This window comes from Panulirus ornatus, chromosome 30, assembly GCF_036320965.1.
Source record: "Panulirus ornatus isolate Po-2019 chromosome 30, ASM3632096v1, whole genome shotgun sequence".
NCBI lineage: Eukaryota > Metazoa > Arthropoda > Malacostraca > Decapoda > Palinuridae > Panulirus > Panulirus ornatus.
In genome coordinates, this window is record NC_092253.1 from 2876603 (window position 1) to 2890010 (window position 13408).

The following is a 13408-nucleotide window of genomic DNA, read 5'->3' on the forward strand; positions in this document are numbered from 1 at the left end:
CAGATTTTGGCCACGCCGATCTGGCCCGGTTACAACTTCCGTTGCCCCTAATATTTCCCGTTCTGATCCTGGCCACACCACCCATTCTGGTGTTATAGTCCAAACTTCGTTCTGGTCCTCGTCATAGATTCCGGCCCTGGCCATCAATTATGGCAATGGCCACATCTCTGGCTCTGTCCACAATTCCCGTTCTGGCTCTAGCCATCACCCATTCTCGCCTTTGCTACACCACCGTTTTTGTTGGCCATTCCCGCTCTGGTTCGGGCCATCTTCCACACTGGCCCTGGCCACACCTTCCATTCTAGCCCAGATGACCTTGTTGAGGCCCTAGCCACACCTACCATCATGACCCTTCCCCTCCGCCCATTCTCGCCATGGCCACCTTTCATTGTGGTACGCCATCTGCCGTTCTAGTCCCGGCCTCACCTTCCATTCTACCCCTGGCGACACCTGTTTTGCTCCTGGCCTCACCACCTGATCTGTCCCTGGACGCACCATACGTTCCTAACCTGATCTTGGTCACAGCCGTTCTGTGGCCGCACCTCCCGTCTACCCTAGATGACACCTCCCGTCTGGTCCTGCACACCGTCTCCCGTCTAGCCTTGGTGGCACCTCCCGCCTGGCTACGGTGACGCCTTAATGACTGAATTTCCGCTTCTCTCGTCTCCCACGTGGATTGAGCACCCCATGGGAGAGAGAGAGGTTTGTCATAGGATGGGGGCCGGGTTTGTGATGCTGTGTGTTGGGCCATAGTGAGCTGTATTGGGTGGTAACCGTGTGTAGGACTGGAACTTCCTACAGAGGTAGGGTTGGCGGTAAATGATTGCGGCTGGCAATGGGTGGGGAGGCGTGACCCCAGGTGCCGAAGGATGGATTATGTACGTCAAGCGTGCTTCACACAGTGTGAGAACGGTTTACGCTCTGTAGCTGTAGAAAAATAGTATATGTAGGGGCGCTGAGGGAGTGTTTACCTTGTGGCACTGGTGGTATACTAAGGGATGTTTACGTAGTTTTGCTGAGGGTGTTTACGCAGTGGTAATGGGTGCCACTGGGTTTTGGGGGACTGTTAGGGGAGTGGGAAGTGTACATGCAATGGTGATGGAGGATTCTTTGCAAAGGGTTGACACTGGCGAGGGTATGAGAACAGGGTATACCCTCTAGTTTTGGAGCAGTAGTTTACTTAGAATTTTGCACAGAGATTTTGGTAACCCCATGACGATTGGTGTCACGTGTAAGATGAGGTGGGATAATAGAGAAAGATGAGTTGTACCAAAGTAGAGCTATACAAACCAGAATGGGGAAAGTGAATGGTTAGCTGAGTGAGTTTAGTCGTATCCATCTCTCTTGATACTGCACACCTGGCCCCTTACTCGACAAGGATGTATTTGTGATATGCACTGGGCTTTGTGTCATCTGCGTATCTGCAGAACTTTCAGAATGGTATATTTTCCTTTAGAGAGGTAGGGTTGTGCTTTGACGTTTTATGCGGTTGTTACTTGTGGAGATTATGCATTTTAGTGAAATCTTTGGGCTGTGGGAAAGTTCAGTGTATTTGTATAATCCCCGTGAGAAACTTTGGCCCTCCCGAGGTAGCCTGTGTGGTGACATCTCTTGGCGATTTCTGTAACTGCGATGCTCACGTGCCTGCCACGCTGCGACGCCATGTTGCGTCATTCAAGTCGTATTTTTACATTAAACACTTTTTAGGAACACAAATGTTAATGGCGTTGATTTCCGGAGGAATCTGGTAAACATGCATGGTCGTATCAACTGTAAGATGGGATTTTGTGACGTGAAACATGTGTAAAGACTGTACGCTGGTAAGAAATATTCTAGGATGTTTTAAGCAGGGATGAGAAGACAGCGATTTTGCTGAAAACACCATGCTGAATCCGGCAGTCGTGCATGTCATACGTTCTTGAAGGGATGAAGGCCTGGCCTTTATCCTGGACGGCCAAGTTAAAAGGCCAGGTGATCATCACGCCATCAAGAATCGTATCACTATGTTCAGAAGGTCAACTTTCCTTGCACTTTCCGCTGGGTGTGTGTGCCAGGGCCTTCGCCCCATACATACGTCTCCTGGCCGCGGGTTTTGGACCGGCAGACAACAAAGACGACAGACAACATGTTGGTGCCAACGGAGAGGTATTTCGGGAGGTCGGTGTGCTTGGGGTGCCCTGCTCCCCCGGCCTGTGTTAGCTTAGTGACGACGCCTTGCCATCGGCGCCCCGGCCATTAACTTTAAGGGCACCCCTTACTCCCGACCATTTGTAAGGCTAGGAGCGACCTACTCCTACTCCCCACCATTTGTAAGGCTAGGAGCGACCTCCTCCTACTCCCGACCATTTGTAAGGCTAGGAGCGACCTCCTCCTACTCCCAACGCCTGACCATTGTTAGTTTAAGGGCACCTTGCTCCCGATGCCCGACCAGTGCTAAATCAAGGGAACCCTGCTTCCGACTCCCAGTCACTGTTAAGTTAGGGCACTTCCGAAGTGACCTTCGGTCTTAACACTCAACGAGTCGTTCGTGGAGTGGCTGATGGCCTGGAGGGTGTCAGCCGTCAGCACTTGTAGGGTGTGGTCACACCACCATTTTGGTTCGAGACGTAAAAACTGCATTTTTGTTACCACGCGGCGACCAGCTGGCGAAGGTGGGGATGTGGAGAAGGACGGAACCTTCCTGCTGGCGGAAGAAAGTTCCGCTGGTTGGGGATTTTGCGGTGTATGTAGTGAGGGGGGTTAGGTTAGAGTTCGTCATCCATCCGAGAACACAACATTGTGGAAATCCTCCTCTTGCACACTATCATCACCTGGAGACCAGGTGTGTTATCGGCCATTAGCTGGACGACATGATCCTTGAGCACGACGACACGACCGTTGAACACAACGGCTCGACCCTTGAATATGATGGTCATGCCTTTGTCCTAATCATTAAAGTCTCAGATCAAACGCCAGGCAAGTCATACTCAAGGGTCGGTCCGTCGTGGTCTAGAGGTTAATACTGAGGGAGAGGAGGATGTGCAGTTGTGCTAATATGCTCTTGTCTGACATGTGGAGGAACGCCTTATCAGATGTATTCCCCAGATACGAGCGTGAAAAGTACTAATTACTCTTGTTGTCATTCAGGTCTCGGCTGACGTGGTACTGAAGAATTAATTAGGTGTCTCTTTTGGATCCCTTTAAAGGCCGTCAACGTCAAGTCACATCCGCCAATTGAATAATCTTTAAAACCTTCCTCTGGTGTTAGAGGTGATTCCAGGACCACCTACACTCAACATTTATGTTGCGGCATTCAAGATGTCGCAATGTTTCTCAAACAACCGTGTCTAAAACCACAATAAAGATTCATCCAAAGCGAAATACCCAACCCACGCTCTTCCATCATCTGGAATTTTTTCAAGTTGTCCCCCAAAATTTCCTCTCCTGCCACTGGCATACGATCATTTCCCCACAGATGTAGGCCATTATGGCGTACCAACTCAAACTCTCAATTTCTCACACATCAAACAGTTTTCGTTATAGGCGCTCTTTCCCTCAGTGTTTCGCATCCAAGTAACGTATACCTTCCAGAGAAGTTTAACACACACACACACACACACACACACACACACACCTATGAGCAATGAATATAAAAACCTTATGTGTGTGACAGGATGCTTGCTTGCCACGCCTGTTTACGTAGAAGAGACGACTGCGTCACTTCCTTGCTGCCGTCATGGACTTCTTTCGCAATTAACGAAAATAGTTGTGAAATGACACCGTGTTGGTGAGACACTGGGATCAAAGTTTCGTGTTTATGAGCTCGGATTCAGAGGGCAACCCCTCTCAGAAGTTTGAATTGTTATATAAGAAGTCAGTTGGCAACCCAATAGCCTATTTATATGAGTAGCAGCAAGTAGTACGAGAGTCGGTGTTGGAGGAAGGAATTCTCTTTGTACAAGCAACAGAAGGACTAGGCTGCCGGGGCTACTGGGGGTTGGTGGGGGGAGAGAAGCTCACAAGGCTCTCTGTGTTGTTGCTATTATTAGCCTCTGCTAGAGTGATGGGTGACGCAGGCAGGGTATGTACGTAGACGACAAGGAGAGGAATAGCAGGGCTGCGGCCTCGTGATGAGCAGTGAATCTGTGGACGAGTGAGTATAATGAGGCTGGATATGAATAGCAGAGAGTGTGATTAGAGAGCAGGGTCGGCAGGAGTTCTTGATGGTGCTGCAGTAGTGCGCAGACGGACCTGAGGAACACCGACTCCTGGCATGGTTACCAATGTCTAGGTACCGAAAGTCAATTTTTTTTATGATGGTAGTAATACAGTAAAGACCGTTACGTGTTGACGGCTTCATTAAGATTCGGACGTGCTGTCTGCCCTGACGTGGGCCCAGGCGTTGTCGTGGTTAAGGTCATGTTGGGAGGATCAGATGAAGTATGGTAAGGTACGTAGATAACAGGCAGGTCCCAAGGGCAAAGAGTTTAGGCTATAGTGGAACAGTTTTCTAAAGGTTGGTTCTTTCTTCATATATATATATATATATATATATATATATATATATATATATATATATATATATATATATATATATGCAAGCACCTGGTGGTGTGAAATATTTACCATCTCTTCTCTTCATCGTTCACAGTGTACCCATGCACCAACGGTGCCCAGCTGTCACTTTCCTACGTCAAGGTACTGTACCCAGGTACTTTGCATTCTATGCTTACCTTTTAGTTACCCGTCAACTACACCACCGCAGAAATACTTAATCTGCGTAAACATAGGCAACCAAAGGCTTAATACTGATTCTTAGTGTTTATTATTTTGCAGCTTCCATTATGGTTATTGTTGAAGAAAATAACGTTTTGATTTCTGAGCCTCCTTAGCTTTGATCAGCAGTCATACAAATGACTCTCGGTAGATTGACATTAAACCAGGCGCAGATGATGCTGGCCATCTTCAAATTATCACGTTTAAATGTCTCAGGACCGTTACCAGACGCGCTAGATTGTTGCACACGGCATATTCTCTTTTATTACCCAGTGCAACAGTCCTCATTTTCCTACGCGAGACCTTTCTGCAACTTAAGAGCCTGATTTTGTTTTTATTCAATTTTGCCTTCTTTCTATGAAACACATTTTTCCTTTAGTTCGTCTGTCACATCTTTATATTATTTATATTTACTTGTTCCACTCTCTATGTTTCTATGGTCCTTGTTAGGTAGATCGGCCGTCCCTGTAGTTAATGCAGTATTAGATCAACTGGTAAAAGATGCTGTGGGGTTCATTGTTCTCGTCTTGCTAACAAACAACATGGGCACTTGAAACACGATCACATCGACCTCAATACGCCCTCTTCTGTCTGATTTCATAACGGCAGTAACTGGAGCTCCTCTGCAAACAGTTCCCGAAATAGACTGTGAAGGTAAGTAAGTAAACAGATGGATTTGGAGCTTGTGTGATCCGATATAAATGTAAAGTACACTGTCACTATAGCCCATGTGCTCGTCCTGTATAGCATCATACTTTTCACTTCAGATTCTTTGTTCCCACCGCTTCATTTTCCCACACTCGTTTCTCATACGTTCATGAGCCTCCATGGTAAATCAGGTATACGATAGAATATAGATTGATTATATAATCCCGTCACCCCCTTTTATAGTGCTCCTCCAGCTTCAGGGCTGAGCTACAGTCAGTAGCAGGGAAAGTATGAATTCGTTTGGATTGAGAATCTCAACGATTTTACTCCAGTTCGTATATGGATATATATATATATATATATATATATATATATATATATATATATATATATATATATATATATATATATATATATATATATATATATTCCAGATGAAAATGCCTTTATACAGAGCCAGCAGAAGGCAAGAGGCGCACCAGCCAAAGAGGCGCCTAGCCTCTTAAGAGTACGGCGGGGCATCAGGTGGTGGCGGAAGGCTTTCATGCTCGGTTGACTGTACCATCGGGGTGCCACAGAAAGTTTCTCCCTTGGTCTGGATGAAACGTGTGGTAAGGCAACCTTTAAGACCTTTGCTATCTTAATCATTTAACATAAGATAAGAAATTAGCATATGTAACTGGAGAAAAGGTATGCGTTAGACACTTAAAGACGTTCGTATTGTAAATTTATTACATGAAGTGTAAACAGGTGTTTCATGGAACAGTGGCGGTGGTATTTGGACCCACGCTAGGTGATAAATAAATGTAGTGAGGGCGTGTATGGCCACAGAGTTAAACACCTGAAGAGGGTGGTCATTTTTTTTTTTCGATTGATGGTTACAAAATAGCGTTCCCAGTTAGTCGATAGGCCTAACATCCACTGAAATCTGTAGTAAGTAGGAACAAAATATTCACACGTACAGGGTTGCCATGTATGCTTCCGCCACTTCGAGAACACCTCAACACGAGGACGCACGAGCTCCCGTGGTGTAGTGGCAAGCGTTGCAGCCCACGAGTCTCTCGGACCTGCGTTAGGGTAACGGGCAGGGGAGCCAACCCACGATCAACGCACCTGTTTCTTACTCCCTCTAGGCTTCGTCGATAAAGGTGAGCCTCGATCAGTTCCTCATGCTGTTTTGTTAAGGCGGGAAAGGCACACACACACACACACACACACACACACACACACACACTTAAGGAACGATTTCCCACGAGTGCAAAACTCATCTCACGATACAAGAACCATAATCACAAACTCGCGCACGATGACTAGTGTACTGACATACAGATATGCTCATTCCAGCACAACCATTTTTCTGATACACACACACTCACATACGCGCGCGCGTGCGCGAACTTGAAGTTGGTACTGTGAACTTTTGGAGGCGTCAGAAGACAGGCCAAAATCCAACCTGGCCATGAAGCTTTGTGAGGCCAATCCTTGTGGTCACGTTCCTCGGGACTCCCCCCTCCCTCATGGTTACACAACTGAGGCATCCCTAGCGAGACGTTTAGATCACCAGCATCGAACAGTTAGCCAGATTATTTTGTTTTCTTTGATCCTTCAGATGAATTACCGTGAAAGATATTGGGTTGTCACTTGGTCTTTGATTTTTAAAATGCGCCAGTTAAGACAGGATAATTTTGTCAACGGAGACAATTTCTTTTAAGCCTTTTAACCATTATTACAGAAGGTTGTTTGGGTGTGTTAACGTTAGCAGCAATGAGCAGCGATGGTTAGGTGAGGTGCGGTGTTGATGGGCGGCGGGCAGCGTGTGAGCGGGCCAGCCAGCCAGCCTTCACAACCGACACACACAACCTGGTGGGCATCGGCCGCGGCCAGCTACCTAAACCTGGCCACGCCCACCCAAAACACTCGCCATGCCCCATACTCTTATTTCTTTGTACCATCCGCCATGCGTATCGCATGTGCAAAGCGGGTTGTATTGCCTTGCATAAAGCATCATCGATTCACGAAATGGAATGGTAAAGGAGCGTATTTAACAAGTGACTAGACTGTCATTGCGTAAAACATCGTACTGTATCTTGCTGGATGCACGTTAGTGATAAACATGTACATTAAACGCGTGTGATGTCGGGTTGCTGTGTTCTCTTAGGCTTTTCTTATTCGCAGAGCGTTAGTTCCGTGTGGGAGACCTTCATGTTAAGGGCAGCATGAGGTCGGCTTGGTACTCAGTTTACGTACTCGAGTTCTACTTGAGCTGGGCAGTGCGGGGCTGCTAGGCTGGAGTACGATCCTACCATACACCAGCTAATAAACCACTTCCTGGCCTGCAGGAGTGGTAGACGAGGGAGGAAGATTCCCAGGCTTGACTTGTAGAAGGGCAGCGCGTCCCAGAGGGAGGTAAGAGCAAGAGGGGCGTACCTGGTAGTGAGGGCGTGGGGGCGTGGTGTGGGCGGAGGACGGCGGGGAGGAGGAGCCGCGCACTGCCTCCACTGCTGATGGTGACTGGCCCGGCACTGAACGATGCTGCCTGGCACCGTGCCATTACTGTGCCCGCCCTGCCATCCCCCATCCCATACTCCCTCCCTCCCTACTCCCAACCCTTCCCGACCGTACATATAGTAATTTTTGTTAGTTGCTTACGGGAGAAAGATTGGGATATATGCGGATTAAGCCAGAGAAAGTGAACTGGAGAAACAGGCTCAGACATCTCATCTCCATCCCCTGGAACTTCCATGGCCCTCTCAACGAAATACTTGGTGAATGGTACGCTGGGTACACCGTTACAAATGTTCTTTCTCCTTTACTGACATTGTTGCTGCTATAGGGGAAGTTCACGATGATCGACCGTGTTGTACTGCGAACACACACACACACACACACACACACACACACACCAAGTTGGATAAACACAAGAACACCTGGACTTGCGAGAGACTGTATACAAGCCTTTGGGGATGGGTTGGCAATTCCTGAAACTAAGTACTATCAAGACCATAATGATATTCAGATTTGAGATTTCAAAAGTTTATTCTCCAGAGAAAATTATAACCTTGATAAACTAAAAGCTTCAAAAGAATTCGGTAACATAAAGAATCAAGTATGACCTGATCCCTGGCATCAGTGCCCACACACACCTGAGTCGAATATGGAAGGCCATCGGATGATCACTGCCAAGAAACCGCCGCCCATACATCATAGTGCAGATGATCTGGCATAAGGGTAGTCTGCACAGTCACAAATCACGATGCTGCCTCAACATGGTCAGGACCACCTGCGCCACACTGTCACTGATAGAGGCTCAGGCATCGAAATAGCTTCCAGTGATCATATGGAATCGTATAACAACCCAGTCACGCTTGAGGAGCTACGCCACATCACCAAAGGATGACATAGTCACCTGTCATATATACTTTGAGTTATCCTGAGTCATGTCTCAGACTAAGCCTCCTCTTGATCCTTTCAACACGAGCCTCCAGCAAGGAGTCCTTCCCCTGCCTGCACACGTAGCACCATCATACTCACACACTCAGGCCTGTAACTCTGATCAGTTTCCACCTGCCTCTCTGGTGTGAGCGTTTACACTGGAGAGAGCTTTTACAATCTGTTCGTTGTGTAATCACCCATCGATCTCTTCGTTTATCTCTGGTTGATTCTCAACTCCTTCGTTCCTTTGGTGTTCAAAACAAGGCTATGAGACCGATCTTGAAGCTATCCGCCGTCTGCTAGGGTAGTGAACATGAGAACCGAGTTAACATCTTCCAACGCTGACTTTAACAACAGCCGTAGTGCAACTTTCAGTGCCAAGTGTCTGAGAAACCCCACATCTGCCCCCCAACTTTACGCAACACCTACAGGTTCTTGGTGATGCCCGACTCCATGAGCTGATCCGTTTTCATCCACCACGCTACAGCAGGGCCTCAGTCACAGTATGCGGGTAACATGATCTCACACGGTGTCTATTAGCAACACAGCCTGTACCTGTATCTTACAAACTCTTGCTTATCACCTCACTCAAAACTGACGTGTGTACATTGTCGTCCTAATCAGCCAAGTATTCATATCCTAAAAAGACTGACTTGTGAACACTTGAATAGGATGCCTACCAGCAGGTCTGACAATGTCCTGCTTACCTATACCGGTGGATCCTTGTGGATCAACAGTGAGGCGGACGCGGTGTAGTATGTCGTCTACGGTGCTAACCGTCTCATCTCCTCCTAGCAAGAAATACTTAGCTTGTTGGTCCAGCTCCTCCCATCGTCAAGCGTATAGTATTCTGATGGAACTGAGGTATATTGTCAAACGTATATCTCGTACTAAATTCCTGTCTCCGTCTGAATTCTTTGCGCCGTTCTCAGGGAGAAAGTGCGAAATTGCCCTGCACGAAACTGTTCCTTCAGACATCCACTCCTTGCTTATCGAAGCCTGTAATGATGACTCTTCATATCCAGTTTGTGCACCCATATCCTCACACGTTGGACGTAAACGTCATGATCACGTTGATAACCTTGTTAAACATGCTTGTTTGTACCCAGTCTCTTCAACCATAGTCCGCTCCGTTCTTAGCATTCGCCCACCAGGACTGCTTCACCTCGTTTCAGAGGCGACAGAGTCGAGATCATAATGAGAATACTTTCCACGGATCACTCCAGGTCTGTGGCAAGTGTATTTAAGCCTTTTGGTTTTCCGGAAGGCTGAACACGACAGGTCCGAAGGAACGCGGAAAACTGCAGCAGTTGGATCATAATATTCTCCGCTTTTGTCGAATATCGTTGAAACCGCGATATTTGGCATTGATACCTGTATGATCAGAGGTCCGATATTTGGCATTGATATTTGTATAGATCTGTGATATTTGACATTGACTTGTTTTATTAGAGCTATGATGTTTAGCGTGATAATTTTTTTTATGTTAAGCTGAGACGGTAAGGAAGCAGCTGAGGCCCTAATCAAAGCCATATCATTAACGCTATATACATACCTAGCCTAAGCCAGGTACCCGATTTATCGACCAAACTCCTAGGGTTGGATGAACGCCTGGTTTGACTGTGGACCTACCGACTCAAACCAGGATTCGAACGTATGCGCTCAGCCCTGTGCGGCCCCCGTGAATGCGTCCCGGCCAGAATGCCAGTCGCTACACCACTCAAGATCCCTCACATGTTTTCCACATCATGGAACTGAAGGAATAATTTCCCGCCCCAGTTGGCAGGTAGTCAGTCGTGCGTATAGTCCAAGAGGGATTTCAAGCTCTGGTGTCACTTGTCCCCTCACTGCCGCTGGCGTGGGAATGGCCTTATACGTAAGCGTTGTGGGTCGTTAGATAACCTTGTTAACTCAGGCTTTTTCGATTAGTATTCACGACTTCATGCACGTCCATGGCATGTTTGGTTACCTCAGCCCGTTTCGGTGTTCAGGGCAGTTCTAAGATCGCAGCACGCACGCCATACCTCCATGTATATGATGAACCACCTGACGATGAAGTGGACGCAGTGGTCCACTTGTCCTCGCTGCTCCACACAGCATACCATCACCCGCCCTTGTGGTCTCCATTGTCTTTCACTTTTCCTTCGGACATTTTGACAGTAGTGATCAGCGTTTGAGATATATATTTTTTTCTATCGGTTTGTTTCCGTATCTTCACCGTTCTTGCCTCGACGAGGTACGTAGGACCAGGAAGTGACCTTCGGAGACATTGAGAGATACGTGGGTATTATTCCTTCTCTCCTGCAACGTGGAACAAAGCTTGAATATTAGTGCAGCAAATGTAGATTCGGATCTGAACTACGGGGTAAAGAAATTTGTATCGCTGGAGCTGCACTGTCTGAAACCAGAGTTCCAGTGAGAAGATAAGAGGCCATAGATTTGCCCATTGTGGAAAAGAAAAGAGTATAGTGTGACTTGATCACAACATTCAAGTTTTGAATGATGGTGTCATCACTAAACAGTTCTTCAAGAAGATGGAATTAAGCAAGAATGTTTTATGATTTTTTTTTTTTCTTTTTGACATCGTAATATCTTGCTCTCATTGGCATCCAATTTACCATCTCGTAGATTGTTGAATCTCAGTGGAATCTTTTATGCCACACTTCAGTTAGGTAGGTTCACGAAGAACTGCGGTCATGCAGTTATATCGTAATCTGAAAAACAGTGAAGGTGAATGTTGTTGCCTTGATCACTGGACTGAGGTTCTTGTGAAGGTGAGTGGCAGCCTGGCCACTATACCGAGGTTGTAGTGAAAGTGAGTGGCAAGCTGGCCATTATACCGAGGTTGTAGTGAAGGTGAGTGGCAGCCTGGCCATTATACCGAGGTTGTAGTGAAGGTGAGTGGTAGCCTGACCATTATACCGAAGTTGTAGTGAAGGTGAGTGGCAACCTGGTCACTATACAGAGGTTGTAGTTAAGGTGAGTGGCAGCTTGGTCACTATAGTGAGGCTGTCGTGAAGGTGAGCCTGGTCACTATTGTGAGGCTGTAGTGAAGATGTGTGAGCGCCCAGATGAATCAGGAGCCATACGTTAAAAGCCTGTAAAAGCATATGTGTAGTGTAGTGGATGTGTTATATCTGTAGAAGTCTACCCTAAGCCTTAGGTAATCATTTTCTGTAAATACTCTTCATAGAGAACCGAAGTGTTGAATTTTTAGGCTAACATATGTATTTAAAAAAATTCTGTTGATGTCTCCTATATTTATACACCACACTGTCAAATTCAACTCTTTACACAATGAGAAAAATGAAATGCACTGACAGGAGACTGTAATCAAATATCGCCGTTTGACAAATACAGAAACTGATTTTTTTTCCTCTTTATAATAACTAAAATTAATACTGTTGAATTACAATCAGCTAATGATGAATGAATTACATTAATACAGTTTGCCACCAACATATGTTTTTACATTGAAACATTTGACCATTCCGTCTCTTACGAAAGCAACAGATATAAGTGATGCAGAATCATTATCAGTATTCAACATATAGTTTTTATGTTTAATTCATAACCTTACAACTGGTTCGTGGCGGCACAGCATCACAGATACTGCCGGAGAGGAGTACCTCTGCTTAGGATTTTGATTAAGTGTATAGTTAAATAGATATATAGAGAGATGTTTGGAAAGGTACGGAATGTGACCCCCTTGCATTTAGTACACAGATGCAGACAGTGCCGGATGCGTTTATAACCATATATTTCGACAATTGAACATTCCGTTCTGCAACATTGCAAGTATTGATTCAATATGTTATAAGACTCCTCCAGTGCCAGATGCAACTCCCACCCTGAAGATCTCCTGCCTTGAGAGATTTACATGTATAACAATGCATGGTTTACGAATGTAACGCTCAGTGTGATCGAGGACGTTTCCATTAATTTTCTGTTCGTGTTCACGAAGATTGATGAACGCCAAGTGGTTATTGTAGCATTCCACATCGGCCGTATCCTCAAGGGAGATGTAGATCATCTCCTTCCACGTAGATAGTTGAGAGGCCTTCCTCATAGCACCCACCTCTGTGATCATGGGGTAACATGGCTCACCCCACCATCGTCACTCTAATGATTTTGACCAATTTATCACGACCCAGGGGGCAACAGGCACTGTACGCCTTATCAGCTGGAAGGTATTCGGAACTTGGGAAGATGTGAGACTCAGATATCAGGATTTGGAAACGAATTTGAACCTTTGATAACTCGGTATCTGTAACGGATGATGAATTAGAAAATGGTAATGTGTATATTGAACTATGGAAGTACGAGCCAGGAACTTCAGAAATACATCACTTGAAAATTGGGATTAGGATTAAGGAAAAGGGAGTAGGGACGTGAGTAGGGACGTATCTCGCAAGTTTTAGGAAACACCGAGTGTAAGAGTGTCTCGAATTCCTTCATGCCGACATGGGCGTTGTACCGTGAATATAGAAAATGCATGTGTCATGGACGGTGACCGAGTTTTAAAAACGCGACAGACCGAGGTCTTTTCTCATGGCGTTATTAACTGCAGACA

General features: G+C 46.2%; 1 protein-coding gene across 4 annotated transcripts in view; it reads right to left on the bottom strand.

Moving 5' to 3' along the window:
• LOC139758319 (uncharacterized) overlaps positions 1-7944 on the bottom strand; it is a 91962-nt gene extending 84018 nt beyond the window's left edge. For 3 of the 4 annotated variants that reach the window (XM_071679562.1, XM_071679557.1, XM_071679553.1), the window contains exon 1: positions 7831-7943. The gene's annotated coding sequence lies outside the window, so the exon portion shown is untranslated. Of the gene's footprint in view, positions 1-7830 lie in introns of all 4 variants that reach the window. The other variant, XM_071679565.1, reaches the window with a different exon arrangement.
• Between the last annotated feature and the right edge of the window lie 5464 nt (positions 7945-13408).